Source organism: Canis lupus, chromosome X (assembly GCF_003254725.2).
Source record: "Canis lupus dingo isolate Sandy chromosome X, ASM325472v2, whole genome shotgun sequence".
Classification (NCBI taxonomy): domain Eukaryota; kingdom Metazoa; phylum Chordata; class Mammalia; order Carnivora; family Canidae; genus Canis; species Canis lupus.
In genome coordinates, this window is record NC_064281.1 from 37,989,213 (window position 1) to 38,004,836 (window position 15,624).

Here is a 15,624-nt window from a genome sequence, read left to right on the forward strand (position 1 = left end):
GCTAGCTGGATAATGCCGTTATGAGCTGTGAAAATACAAAGGGAAATATTTCCTGCAAGAGCTGAAAATTGAGACCGAAAACCATCGAGCAATTTTGGTGGACGACACAAAGAACCATTGGGTCATTTGTAAATTAGTTTATGGCAGGCGGACCCAGCCCCAGCACAATTTTTTTTTTTTAAATTAACACTGGTGAAGAATTAAGCTGAGAATATTAAAAAAAAAAAAAAAAAGGCACTTCGCGGAAGAGTAAATCTATCCTAAAACCGAAGAAGAAATTTCTCTTGGGAGCTCCATAGAATTGTTGATGCCGGAACTGTCATGTTCAGCTGTAGGAAATCATTTATTATTCATTAATAAATTGATAATCACATCATTGCTTTGCCACAGAACTTTTAGTCCAAACAGTCCCTGATGTTTACAAGAGGGATCCCCGGATTTCCAGTTTTACCTCCACCTTTTCAGAAGAAGCCTTTTCTTTTCCTCTGCCAGCAAAAACCCTGCCTACCTGGGACCAGCCAGTTACAAACAGAATCCACCTACAAGGATAAAGGATAAATGACAAGTTCAAAGCCTTGCAAGAAAACCTGGCACGAGGCCGATGATGATATTGGCTGATGTCTTAAAAGCAGAAGATCAAACAGCAAATGGAAATTGGGCCTTAAAATGGAAATAATCTGAAAGGGGAAATGACTTGTAGCTGACTAAGAGCCAGGGAAACAGTCATGAACACATTTTCTGGCTCAATTCTGTGGGTCAGATTGGGAGGGAGGATGGACTCTTCGGCCACCAACATTTTCAAAGAGCAGAGCCTGATGCCCATCTACCTTTCCATTTCTCTTAATAAACAATGTGTGGCTTTCCCTGCAGATGTTCACTGCTCCACCCTACCCTCTTCTGCCTTGGGGTTCTTGGAGCTGCTCTGTCTCTTCCGTACGAATGTGAAGAGGTACGGTTCTTCCTGGTTGCATTTTTCCAGCTTTCTGCCATCTGCCCTTCTGCAAGAGCACCACGGAAAGTGTAAAGATTGCAAACACATTGACTGCTTGGCCACAGAAGACAGGCTCCCTCCCAGATGGAGAGCCCCGCTGCTTCCTCCAGCCGTTATCTTGTTAGGGGTGGCGAAGAATACCATCTGCTGCCCCTTCTGAGAGAAAGGCTTTGCCTCCGCCCATTGGGCTCCAGAAGACCTGTTTCTAAGCCTACCAATAGGTATCTGGCAACAGCCACTCTTTTGATCCCATCATTGTGCTTTTCCGAACGGTCACTGTGTAGAGAGGGAGATGTCCATCAACTGGATGGGAAATCTTTCAAGGGATCACTTCTGAGCCTTTCATTTCTGGTACTGCTTTCAGGTTGTCTCTTTCTTGGTAGCACTAGTGGCTATTTATGGGAGTCACCCAGCATCCAAACACCCGTGAAGGGATGGGTAATCCCAAGACGGCTCTGGCTTCCTCCCCATAGAACCGGAAGGGAGCAGGTATGTCCTCTCTCCTCTTTGAGCAGCTGGGGAGCCAGGTGCAACCAAGCCTGGCTCACCAGATGTGCCATTCAGGAGGAGTGGCCAAGGCATGCAGACATCCAAAGCTTATTCTCTCTGGTTGCACGGGAATGGAGAGCCCAGGGGACACGACAGGCAATGTCGGGGGGCAACAGAACCCAGCCACATGATGATGGCTGTCTTTGGGACACAGGGTCCAAGGAGGCACCCTCAGCAGCCTGCTCTTTTGGGCAAGCCTGGATCTCCAGCTTTCCTGGTGATTCTGTGAACTGCTCCTCATCATCATACCCACAAAGATCCCAACAATAAATTCCTTTCTGCTTTAATTAGCCAGAGACAGTTTTTGAGGTTGGTAACCTAGAGTCCTGACCTGAACATAACATTTTCCAAATTTAGGTGAACCAACATCATTAGCATACAAATGGAAATATAGCCTTTACTTCTTCCCAGCTACTTTCCCAAATAAACAAATGTTTCCAGAGTCATTGTCAGTCTGCTATAGTCGCTGTTATAAAATTTCAGAGGTAGAAAATTCCTATGTGGACATCTCACAAGACCCATAGCTCTTATATATAAATACTTATCAAGGTACCCACTGAAAACCAAGAACATTTGATATCATATCAACATGGATAAAGATAAGTGTGTGTGTGTGTGTGTGTGTGTGTGTGTGTGTGTTTGTGTAAAATCCCAACATACCAGCATAATCTGCTAGGTGTGGTTTACAATTATCTACTTGAATACTAATCTTTACCATCCTCATGAATTTCATAGTATTAGTTCAAAAATACCTATCAATAATAATAATAACTCTTTAATGGATGTTTACTCTCTGCTGGGCTGTGAGCCAAATATTCTATATGTATCATCTCTTTTAGAGAGATACACAACAATCCTATAAGGTAAATACTATTATTCTCTTTTATAAATGAAGTGACCAAAGCTCTGTGAGGTTAGGTGACTTCCCTATGGTTGACACAGCAAGCAAATGGCAGATAAGGGCTCTAGCTTTCTTGTCCTCAAAAGGCCATGGTTTAGCCACTATGCCATGCTTCCCCTTGCCATTCAACAAAAATTCACTGAGCAAAGCTTTTATAGCTATGAGTTGCTATTTGTAAGGGGTACAAATAAAAACAGGAAATGGATCCAGTTCTTTGGGTATTCATGATACTACAGGGAAAAGAGAAATGCTTGTTTATGAAAACACTGCAAGGTAGAATGTGACCAGGGCTACAAGAAAAACAAAAGGTGCAATAAGATTGGAGGTGGTATGTCCAGGAGAAGTCCATTGGGTCTGGGCTTTGAAGGCACCAGGTGGGAACGAGAGGACAAAAGTGAGCTTGTAGAACAAACAGACAAAGTTTCTATGGTAATGGCAGAGAAATATGTCAGTAAAGACACTTTCAAGGCAAATAACAAAAAAAACTTGAGTACAGTGGCTTAAAACATAAGGACATTTATGGTCCTTAATCAAGAAGCAAGTAGTTCTAGGGTTGGCACAGTGGCCATGGTATCATCAGACACTCAAGCTCTCTCCACTCTTATGCTCAGCATTGTTGGCTTCTGTTCTCTGTCAGGTTAATTCATGAACACAAGATAGCCAGTGGAACTATAGAAATCCCATCTAAATTCAGGAATCAAGAGGAAAGGAGAAAAGAGCCTGCTCTTTTCCTGCTTCTTCAATCAGAAGGAAAAATCTTTCCAGAAACCCCAGGGGCTTCCCCTTGCATCTCATTGACCAGACCGTGGCCACATTCCCACCCCAATAGTAATGTCTGCAAAGGGAAGCACAGTTGCTATGACTGGCCTGGCTTATCCTGATCCGTGCCCTGAGCTGGGTGCATGGCCCACTAAACATAGTCAGATTCTTAGTGATAAAAGAGGATAAACACTGGTTGGGTAGATAACCAGTAGTATCTGCCACAGCGAGAGAGACCGTATGTACACCAGGTGACTTCAGAGTGTGACATATGCTATGAGTGATGAAATAGAGAGTAACTGAAGTAGCACAAAAAGAGGGCTGAGTTAATAGGGTGACGAGAGTTGGTCTCTCTGGGGGATGGAGCGGTGATATTTGAATTTAAATGTTAAGAGTAAACTTCGTAAGCAGATATGCCGAAGTGTGCAAGTGGTAGATGTGTCAGAGATGAAAGCAGGAGCTGTATATATCACAAAGTTTTATTGGCCAGTGTAGAGAGTTTGGGTTTTGTTATTGGTTGAATTGTGTCCCCTTCATAAAAGATATATTGAAATCCTAACCTCCAGTACCTCAGAATGCAACCTTATTTAGAAATAGGGTCTTTACAGAGACAATCAGATTAAGCTTGTACTAAGGTTGACGTAGAGCACGTGGAGTGAAGTGGGGTAAATTTTGAGGGTAAATCATACAGGACATGCTTCTGAATTAAATGTGGAAGGTGACAAAGAGAAAAATCCAGAACCATTCCTGTCCCATGGTGGCCTGAGGGAAGCACAGGCTTGGTGAGGGGCAGGGCTGGAATCATTAAATTCAGTTTGAAACAGATTCAGTTTGACATTCTCAAAACATCCAAGCTAAAACGTAGAGAAGATGATGCCACATACAAGCCTGAATTCCAGGGGGCAATTTCAGAGCTGGTGCTATACACAATTGCTATACACAATTACCAACCTGTGGAAGGTATTTAACGCAATGTGTCTGATTGAGATCACCAGCTAAAGATTAGGAACCTGGGGGCGCCTGAGCGGTTCAGTCAGTTAAGCGTCTGCTTTTGGCTCAAGTCCTGTTCCTGGGGTCCTGGGATCGAGTCCCTCATCAGGCTCCCTCCAGGGAGTCTGCTTCTCCCTCTGCCTATGCCTTTGGTTCTCTTTGTGTCTCTTATGAATAAACAAAATCTTTAAAAAAAGATTAGGACCTAGGATGGAGCTATAAGCTCAGCTACATTAAGTGTGATTGAAAAGAAGTCAGAGAGGTAAGAGAGACACCAGGAGAGTAGGTTGTCACCAGAAATAATTAATAATAGTTTTATTTTTGCTTCTGAAACACAGAAAGCTATTGCTTAAGACTAAAGAAAGGAAACTATGGCATTAGACCTGTGCTTCTCAACTTCAGAATAGACAAGAGCTTTAAAAATGCTAACGCCCAGGCCTCAGTTGGGCTAATTAAAACAGACTTTTTAGGAGTGGAGACTGGGTATTTGGGATTTTAAAAAGCTCTCCTTGGTTTCTCAAAATGTATAAATAGAATTACTGTCTGATCCAACAATTCCACTCCTGGGTACATATCTAAAGGAAATGAAAACAGGATATTAAGAGGCATCTGCACCCCCCATGTTCATTGTAGCATTATTCACCATAGCCAAGATACGGAAACAACCTAAGTGTCTGTCAACAAATGAATAGATAAAGAAGATGTCACACACACACACACACACACACACACACACACACAGGAACATTATTCGGCCATGAAAAAGGAGGAAATCCTGCTGTTTGCAACAACTTGGATGGACCATGAACGCATTACGCTAAGTGGAATGAGTCAAACAGAGAAAGACAAATACCATATGCTCTCCCTCACATGTGGAATCTAAAAAAGCTGAGCCCTTATAAACAGAAAGTAGAGGTGGTTACCAGGAGCTGGGGATGAGGAAAATGGGGAGATGTTGGTCAAAAGGTACAAAATTTCAGTTAGGAGATGAATAATTATGTGACCTGATGGAAATGTTAGCTAAGACTATGGTGGTGATCCTTTTGCAATATATCTGCAGCAAATCAACACATTGAACACCTTAAATGTATACAACATTATATGTCAATTATATCTCAATAAAGCTAGAGAAGAAAGAAAAAGAAGACAAGGAATAAAAATAAATTAATTAAAATAAAGTTTCTCTTATAACACCAAAGGCACAATCCATTACATAATTAACTGGTCAGCTGGACTTCATTAAAATGAAAACCTCTGCTCTGCAAAAGACAACAGTAAGAGAATGAAAAGAAAAGCCGCAGAATGGGAGAAAACATTTGCAAAAGACTCATCAGATAAAGGGCTGGTATCCAAAATACACAAAGAAGCCTTAAACTCAAAAATAAGAAAACAAACAATCTGATTAAAAAATGGGCAAAAGACCTGAACAGACACCTCACCCAAGAAGGTATGCAGATGGCAGATAAGCATACGAAGAGATGCTCTACATCATATGTCATTGGGGAATTGCAAATTAAAACAACGGTGATCTACCACTACATGCCTATTAGAATGTCCAAAATCCAGAACACTGACAACCCCAAATACCAGCGAGGATGTGGAGTGACGGGATCTCTCATTTATTGTGAGTAGAAGTGCAAAATAGTATATAGCCACTTTGGAAGACAATTTGGTGATTTCTTGCAAAACTGAACATACTCAAACCATATGATCCAGCAATTGCATTCCTTGGTATTTACTCAAAAGAGTTGAAAACTACATCCACATGAAAACCTGCACGTGGGTATTTATAGCAGCTTTATTCATAATTGCCAAAACTTGAAGACGGACAAGATGTTTTCAGTAGGTGAACAGATAAATAAACCATCATCCAGACACTGAACTCAGTGCTCACAGGAAACGAGCTATCAAGCTATATTGCATATTACTTTACAATGTTATATGTAATTTATATGTAAATTTTATATGTACATAAATTATTTATTTACAAATACATATAAATTTTAATTTTATATGTAAATTTATATGGCTGATGTTAAGCATATCAATGCATAATACTTTACAATTTTATATGTCAATATAGGCCTTAATAAGGCTTATACTTTAAAAAAACGCATATTACTAAATAAAGGAGTGAATCTGAACAACTACATACTATATGATTAAAACTCTATGGCATTCTTGAAAAGGCAAAACTATGGAAACAGTAAAATGATCAGTGTTTGCCAGGGGTTGATGTGGGTAAGAAAATAGGTCAAGCATAGAGACTTTTTGGGAGAGTGGATAGATGTCATTATACATCTGTCCAAACCCATAGAATGCCCAGCACCAAGAGTGAACCTTATTGTAAACTATGGACTTTGGGTAACAATGATGTCAATGTAGGTTTATCAGCTGTAACAAATGTACCTCTCTGGTGTACAACGGTGATATGGAGGGAGGCTGGGCCCGTATGGGGGGGAGGGAAATATGGGAGTTCTCTGTACTTTACACTCAATTCTTCTGTGAACATAAATCTACTCTAAAAAATAAAGTCTACTCAAAAAAATAACAACATGGCACATCCCCCACCCCCTCAAATATTACCGAAGTAAGCAGAGGAAAAAATAAACCTCCCTAGGCGATTCTAAAGCACAATTAGAGTTAGGAACTAGTTCTTAGCCATTTAAAAAGTATCCAATCAATTCAATAAACAATTTCACAATGTAAATTCAAGCTCACAAACCACTGGATATGTACTCATTTTAGTGAATAATCTCTTTTGGCATCTTTTTCACCATTTTATGAGCATCTTCAAAGCACTGAGAGGATATCTTTTTCTTACAACATACTGTACATCTCATCAAAGGCATAAATCAGGACAATGTTCGGTGTATAAAAAGACGGCGAAAGAAAAAAGACTCTCAGCCCTAAATTTAAGCACCTTTTGAACTTTATAAAAAGCACTTTAAGAGCAACATTGCTAATGCACTAAGAAAACTAAGATTTTTATCTAGTCCTTTTTAAATACATTCTATCTGTGAGTTGTTCCATAAAGATAATGAAAAATTATTTTATACACAAAATTAGAAATGCAAAGATTCAACGCAGTCCGGAGAACATTCGGAAAAAAAGAAAAAAGGACATATTTAGTGAGGAAACAAATCCTCTAACAAAATGTGTCATCTTGCTTCATTATGGTTCTAAAATTAGTTCTTCCTTATTGAGGTGAGAAAGAGAGCTAAAACCATCACTTAGTACTCTGCCACTCGGCTGGGCGTCAGAGGCTCCACGCTAGAGGTAAAGACCCTGCTATCCATTTTGTTTCAAAGGTCTTATTCTTCACCCCACAGGAGCCCTCAATAGTGTCTGATGAAAATGAGCAACTCTTAACATTTTTCTTCCCTTGGTCTTCATCGTGTTACACGATCCACTCCTACCCTGGCACACTTTTCCTGCATGGCTGCAATGCTTTTCACGAACACCCACCTGAATGATTTTAGTTCCTGCTTCCAATGTTACCTTGAGGTCAGTTTTTGTTCTTAGTCTCATTTCTGAACTTCAAAACAAGAATTTCCACTCATTCCTGAGAAATTGCCATTGAAATGTACCATTGGCACCCTTCACCGTGGTATCCAATGCAACTGATTATCCTCTAAGACCGCACCATTATTTGCACCCTTTTAAAAAAGATTTTATTTATTTATTCATAAGAGACACACAGAGAAAGGCAGAGACATAGGCAGAGGGAGAAGCAAGGTCCCCTGCGGGGAACCCAATGTGGGACTCAATCCCAGGACCCCAGGACTACGACCTGAGCCAAATGAAGATGCTCAACCACTGAGCCACCCAGGTGTCCCCATTATTTGCACCCTTAACTCAACTGCACCACAGATACCCCAGCCTGGAAAATCTCATTAGCTCAGTAGTTTGGGGAGTCATTAACAACCTCAGTTACTTCATCTGTTTTATGGGTAAAGAAAACCAATTTAAGAGGCTTGGTGTCAAGGTTACATGACACATTGAACTGACATGCTTTTGAAGATTATCACGGGGTGTTGTGTTGTTGCCCTGCTGGAGAACCCCAAAGGAAGTGGTGAACTCAGCCCCAGCTAGAAACAGGCCCAAGGTCTTTGACTCCCATATTACAATTCCTATGAAACTACTGGCAGGCTAGGAAGTAATAACTTTCTCAACAGAATGAAATCAAACTGCTCCGATCCTATTTGAACTTCAACTTCTTTTGTTCTTACTATATAATAATAGATTCTGCTGTCAAATCTGATTTTCTCAAATTCTCAAATTTCACAGTATTAAGAATGATTCACTTTCTTTAATATCAACATTCATTTGGAAATGTATTTTTAATTAATTTTGCACATCTTGGTGATCAAATACCAACTACATTCAGTAGTAGCCCAACAAATTCATGTCAGGTAAGTTTTAATCTTACTTAAGGTCAATTTCACACAGAAAGAGTTATTGTCAGAGTTTTTACTGACAGCTTCTAATTAATGTATACTTTTAGAAGGATGAATAATCATCAATGGGATGTTCAAAGAAAGATTGTGTTTCTTGATCATCCCCCCCACACACAAAATGATACCACTTATCATATTTGACATTTCTTCTTTATTTTTCCCCAAAGAATTTTTTCACATATTGAACAAGTTCCCCACATTTAAGGCTTTTTCAATTAAGACTTAATTTCGAAAAACATACTTGGTGGTTTGAGTCAAGAAAAAAATAACAGGCAGAGAGGTTTTCCCTAGCTGTTCCGTGTGATGAATAAAGGCAGCTTCATTTTGTCCATTTATTTATTCAATCTGTATTTATCAAGCACCTCTTAAGTGCAGAAGACCTTGCCTTTCTTTACTGAATCAATGAATAGCTCTATTTTTAGAAATTTCTTCTGATTTTCCTAGATCTCGGTGAAATTATTTTGAGACCTCTTTTTCAGACCCACTCATTCATTTATTCAACAGATCATTCTTGAGCAGTGCCATGCCCTCTTTTAGGCCTTGGAGACAGAGAAGCAAACAAGACAGACAAGGTTCCAGGTCCCATGGAGCTGAAGTCCCATTAGGTAGACCGACAACAAGCTCATAAACAAATATACAATATACTTTCAGGTGACAGTAAGTACAATGATGAAAATCAACCAAAACAATAATAAGGAGATCCAGAGTGAAGAGGACAACTATTTTAGACTGGGCAACCAGGAAATGCACTCAGGAGGAAGTGGTATCTCTGAACAGAGATAAGGGTGAAGTTAGGAGAGAATAATGTTGGGAGAGGATCATTCCAGGCAGAGGGAACAGGGCAAGAGTAGAAGAACATGAGGCAAGAGCTAAATCGTGTAGAGCCTTGTAGTCGTGATAAGGCATTTGAGTGTATTCTAAATGTGATGGGAAGTCACTGGGGGGTTTTGAGCTTGAAGGTGACATGGCCCAATTGGGTTTATAAAAAATGACCCTGGGTCTTTTGTGGAAATAGACAGTCTGATCAGGAGGCCAATGCAAGGAAACATGGTTAAATGCTGACAGTATTTCGAAAGTAGAGCTCTTGCAGAACTTGCTGAAGGACTGAATTTATGGTTTAGATGAAGAAGAGGAATTGACAATGATGCTTAGGTTTTTGCTATGAACAACTGGTAATTAGTTAGTGTTCTCATTTAATTGAAACAGGGGAGATTAGAGAATAGGTACAGTGGATGAGGGAGGCAGAACCAGGAACTGGGATTTGGATATAATAGAACATCTGTTGTGCAACAAAGAAAAATGTTCTGCTGGACACAGAGACTACAACTGTAAGAACATCAGTCATTGGAAGAAAACTCAAGAAGACGGGATCAAGACAGATGTGTGAGTTTATCATTGTCCTTCCCACTCTGGGGTAACTTCACCCCAGATACCAGGTGTGGGAGAGGGGCATGACTTTTGGGATATGGGGCTTTTAAGCTGAATGGTTAGGGAAGAACCAGGCTCTCTTCCAACATGATGAGGGACGAGGATGTAATAGCAATATGATCCAGTAGAATCATGCTCCTTCCCTATCTTGCCAGTCCATCCTCTGACGTGAATCAGGGACCAATACATAATAATAATAATAAGATATAGCAGAACCTTGTTCCATCCCTATCCTGCCCGCTCCTCTTTGAGTGTTCGGGAAGTGAATGAGGGATCCAAACTATGTGTTGCAGCTGTAGGACAAAGAAAGCTAGCAGCAGGATTTGCCACACTAATACTCATGATTAAAGAAGCACCAGCTCCCATCTGGGCATGTTTGGAGGGCTGTGGTCCAAGTCTCATGGTTGACCAGGATTGATGGCCGTAAGCACTAGCCTTGGCCAGTTTCTATGGAGACTTGCAAGAGGCCAATTTCCTCTCTACAGGGGATAATTCATGGACAAATTAATACTTATCTCTTAGTAAAAAACTTGGATTAAGTTGGTAGTGGTGGAGTGATGAAATGTGCTTGGATTCTGGGAACAATCTGAATGTAGATTTCCTTATAAAAAACAAAAAAAATAAAAAATAAAACCAAAACAAAACAAAACAAAAAGCCCAAACAAACAAATAAACAAACAAACAAAACCCTTACTAACGGTTGATCTTATGAGCTGAGCGGGAAAAGAGGTATCAAGGAGTATGTAGAGTTTTCTGTCCTGAACAACTGATTTAATCACGTCACTGACTGAAATAAGGAAAGTTAGGGAAGTGTGTAGTGAGGGTGGAGGTGGAGTCAAGGAGGTTCTGATCTGGAAATGGCTGATAGACACCCACATAGAGAGGTGGACAGCTCCTGGAGTTTAACGGAGAGATCTGGGCAGGGGCTACAATTTTTGGAGTCATCAGCATGAAAATGCCTCCTAAAGCCATGGGACTGGGTCATCTTAGGAACAAATATAAAAGTGAAAAGGGCCAACAAATTGAACCCTGCTTGGGTTATGTTAATATTTAGATGTCTAGAGTAGACCTAATGTCCACTTCTCCTAATGCCCACTAGACTCTTGATTGCCTTCACCAAGAAAAGAGGGAACATTCGAGCACAGTGTAATCTCACAACAATATCTGCAATTTACAGCATAAGGCAGGCCTGAGATAGATCAGGAGCATCATGTTCCAAGGCAATGAGGGAATATTTACAAACACAGATACAAAACATGATGAGTGTACAGATATTAAACGACAGCTTTCTCTCTGCTCCTCCAAGGAGAATTACCTGCCAGCTCAACAGAAAATTGACAAAATACATACTCTGCCTACTCTTTCAGGGATTTCAATGAGAATGATATAATTACGTCAGTTTTTTGAGGAAAATCTGTTTTGCTTTGAATGCAGCATTTTATCCTATTTTTAACGGGGGCCGTATTTTACTCTCCTCCTGTAAAACTACAGAACTATTTAATTATTAGACATTCCCTTCACTTGATATGTCTCTTCTCTGTTTCGAGACTAGGTCTTTCAGGCCAATGTTTCAGTTACAGAGCGTTGATATTTCATACATGGTTATTCTGCTACAGATCATGCCTCTATTCTTTAATACTCTAAGGAGAAATCATCAAGGAAATTTGAAAATGCCATCATCCTTCCCTCCACTTCCGGATTTACAGCCAGGAATGGGTTGTGGCCTAAGCCAAATGAAGTAGACATTAAATCATGATTCGTAATACTTAATCAGGAACCGAAAGAGTCTTGGTTGGTAGGAATGGAGCAACACATAAAACATCCAACAGTATAAAATAGGGAACTATTCCATTCTCTTTTTATTTTAGCTTATTTCCTCCCTCTCAAACAAAAAGATCTGGGTTTTTTTAACAGTTACAGTGCAACATTTGGGATTCTAAAATTTGTCAGGTACAATCTATGTGTGAGAATAACCAAGACATTTCTGGGGAAAATAAACAGTAAGTTATGAAGGGTGTGGCAAAAACATCTACTGCTCACCCAAAATCTGTTTTTTTGTTTTGTTTTGTTTTGTTCTACATTTCTCAGCTTCCTAGTTGTTAATGGGATGATGCGATCTGGTTCTGGCCAATGTGTCAGAAAAGGTGTTATTACTTCTGGGTCAAGCCATTTAATATTCTGGGCCACATTTCTTTCTTCCCATACTTTGGTGAGCTGAAGGCCATGTATTAAGATTATAGCATCATACATGGAAGTAGCTTGTGTCATTGAATCTCTGCATGGAAGACAACTGGCCTGGAGCATTACCTGATCCATGGTGGAGTTTGGGTGAATGTGAAATAAGTGTTTGTTGTATTAAACTACAGAGATTTGGGGGTTCATGTTTTCCCATAGTATATATGTATATATTGACACAAAAAGAGATGCTCCTCAACAGATACTACCAAACAGATCAAGGAAATATAAAATCATTCATAAATAGACCCATGTCTACTTGAAAGTTTAGTATATGACAATGAGGTTTTAGACCAGGGAGGAAATGTGGATTACTGGTGCATGCCTAAGTTAACAAATTAACCCCAAATTCGGTGTTACAAAATAACAATAATCATTTATTGGCTCTCATAGATTAGTGGTTCAGGAATTCAGACAGAACATCATGGAAACAGCTTATCTCCACACCCTGTACACTATCTAGAGCCTCAGCGAGGGCAGCTCAAAGGCTGAGGGCTGGATTTTTCTGAAGCCTCATTTACTCACATGTCTAAGGCTGGTGCTGGTCATTGGCTTGTGGCCTAGTTGGGACTGTCAGCTGGGGCAACAACATGTGGCCTCTCTGCGTTGCCTGGACAGCCTCACAGCATGGTGGCTGGGTTTTAAGGGTGAATATAGCAAGAAAAAGATATATATATATATCTTTTTCAGAAATATACTGTCATAAAAATACAATCTGCCAGAGTGATAATGGGTAATATGTTTGTTAAGGATCCAGTACCACTTATGTCTTCCTACTGCATGCCCTCCTACTATAGAGATGAGAATAACAAACATTTTCTTATATACAGATTTGGTTTGAACAGGTTACTGAAATTGTAGCTATAATTGTATGAAAGAAGAGATGCAGCAGATAAGATTTTCTAGAATTAAAGATGCTTTGGTAGATCTTCCTCAAATTACAAACTAGTACATAGGTTAAATTTCCATCTACATTATTTCATTTAGTTATCTCATATTTTTGGAAACAATTTGGGTTATTTGCTGAGATATTTTTAACATTCAAAGCCTTGAAAAATTCCAGGCCAGAGATATTTTTGTTATATTATGTGAAGTAGAGTTACAGGCTTTTGTTTCCTATGTGTCTATGTACTATAGTAAATGAAAAAACAATTTTCAAGGAGAATCTTAGCCTTGCCCACGGTTTTCCCATGTCTTACCTTAAAGCAGAGGTAATATGGCTCCTGATTCAGTCATATACCCTTATTAAGTAGTTCCTAGCTTTCCACAAAAGGATGTCAATCCTACTCCCAGGTGATCGATTGTCTGCAAAAGTATTCCAACGTAGAAAAGGCTGACTGTTGGAACTCATAAGAGTGCAATCTCAAACCCTCTGTTGCTCTATTTTTTATTTAGCGTTTGTCTGATATAAAAAAATATCTAGGGAAGGGACGCCTGGGTGGCTCAACGGTTGGGCGTCCGCCTTTGGCTCAGGGTGTGATCCCGGAGTCCCAGGATCGAGTCCTGCATCAGGCTCCCTGCGTGGAGCCTGCTTCTCCTTCTGCCTATGTCTCTGCCTCTGTCTGTATGTCTCTCATGAATAAATAAATAAAGTCTTTAAAAAAATATATCTAGGGAAGAATATCTGAGGGATATAGAATCATTTCTGTAGCCAACACTGTCATTGCTCTGCCCCGATCCCCTAGGATCCCTTTTTATCAGTGTGTGTTCCTCCCACAGCTTCTGCAACTCTTTTGGGGAAGACTGACCTCAAGGCACTGGAGCCACTTTGCCCACAGGCACTAGAGCAGGAAGTACCAGGGACTTTACATCACCCCAACCCACACCCCTAGATTCCCTTTTATGGATGACTGATGGGTGCAGGAGAACAAAGCCCAGTTCCTTCGCCCCAAGCCAGAACAGACCCTGAGTTGTAATTTCTCCTCCAGAGCTCCGTGCAGAATCAGGTTGAGGCTGGCACATCACTGGAACTCACACCCTTGCTCAGCTTCTCACCCTCTTCCATCTTGTCCCCCTAACTCCCTTGCCAGTTTCCCCTGGGAAAACTTTTTAAATAAATCACATTTTGGGTGCACAAATTTGGGTCTTCAAGTTAGGGTCTGCTTCTGAAGAATAAGACCTAAGTGCTATTCATCTCCTTAGCTATTCTACTATCTTTGTGAATAGGGTTGATCACTAGAGAGTGGGCTACATGGTATAGTTCTAAAGAATCAGAATCTACATGCCGATGAGATCCCTCGGAGACCTGTGTGTACATTAATGTTCCAGAAGCACTTTTCTGAGAAAGAGTTTTATGAACTGGTTCAAGAAGAAGTAAGACATTGGAGTAGACCAGAAATAGAAATGGAATAGACCAGAGTAGACCAGAAATAGACCGTGGAAGAAATCACAAACCTTGTCAAAAATGAATTATTGAGTTATTTTCATTTTTCTAATATTCCAATGCTATTTAAATAATTCCAAAGTAGAGAAAGTGATGGAAAGCTTCCAACTCATTTTATGAAGCCAGCAAAACCACGATATTAAAACCTGATAAAGATTAAATACTCCAAGAGAAAGCTTATTTAAATAGTCCAGTGAATACATAGAAACAAAAATCCTAAATCCAGCATGAAAAGAAAAGAATAGTACACCATAATGAAAAAGAGTTTGTACTAGGAATGCAAGGTTACTTAATATTTAAAAATCCACCCACATAATTTATCACATCAAGGGAGAAAAGTCAAAATTTCAATACATATCCCAAATTAATTAATCGATGATAAAATTAAATATTCCCTAATTACAAATATGGGTACTAAACTGGGACTAGAAGAACACTTTGCCAACATGGTAAATAAATATTTTGCAAACCAACAATTTACATTATTCTGACAGGCTTTTCAACTGAAGAGAAGAATAACACAAGGCTTCTTAACATCATCACTATTCTTTTTCCATTCGTTATAAGTTCCAAAAAACATAACAAAACAAGAAAAGAAATAGAAGGTATAAATATTGGATAGAGAACAAAACTAATGGTATTTTCAAATTTTTTCTTGAAACCTCAAGAAAATCATCCATGAAAATGTTATAACTACTAGGCAGTGATGGATAACAATGTAAATACACAAGTAAGATAACTTTTCACATATTAAAAATATTATTTCATTCACAAAATGACCAAAAATATGATGTATTTACAAATGGTCTTAACAAGAAATGTGTAATGCTGTGTAAGGAAAACAAACAAACAAACAAAAAAACACTGAAAAGAAGAGTTTATGATGCACAAAGGACACTGTATTTCTGGCTAAGAAAATCCATTATTA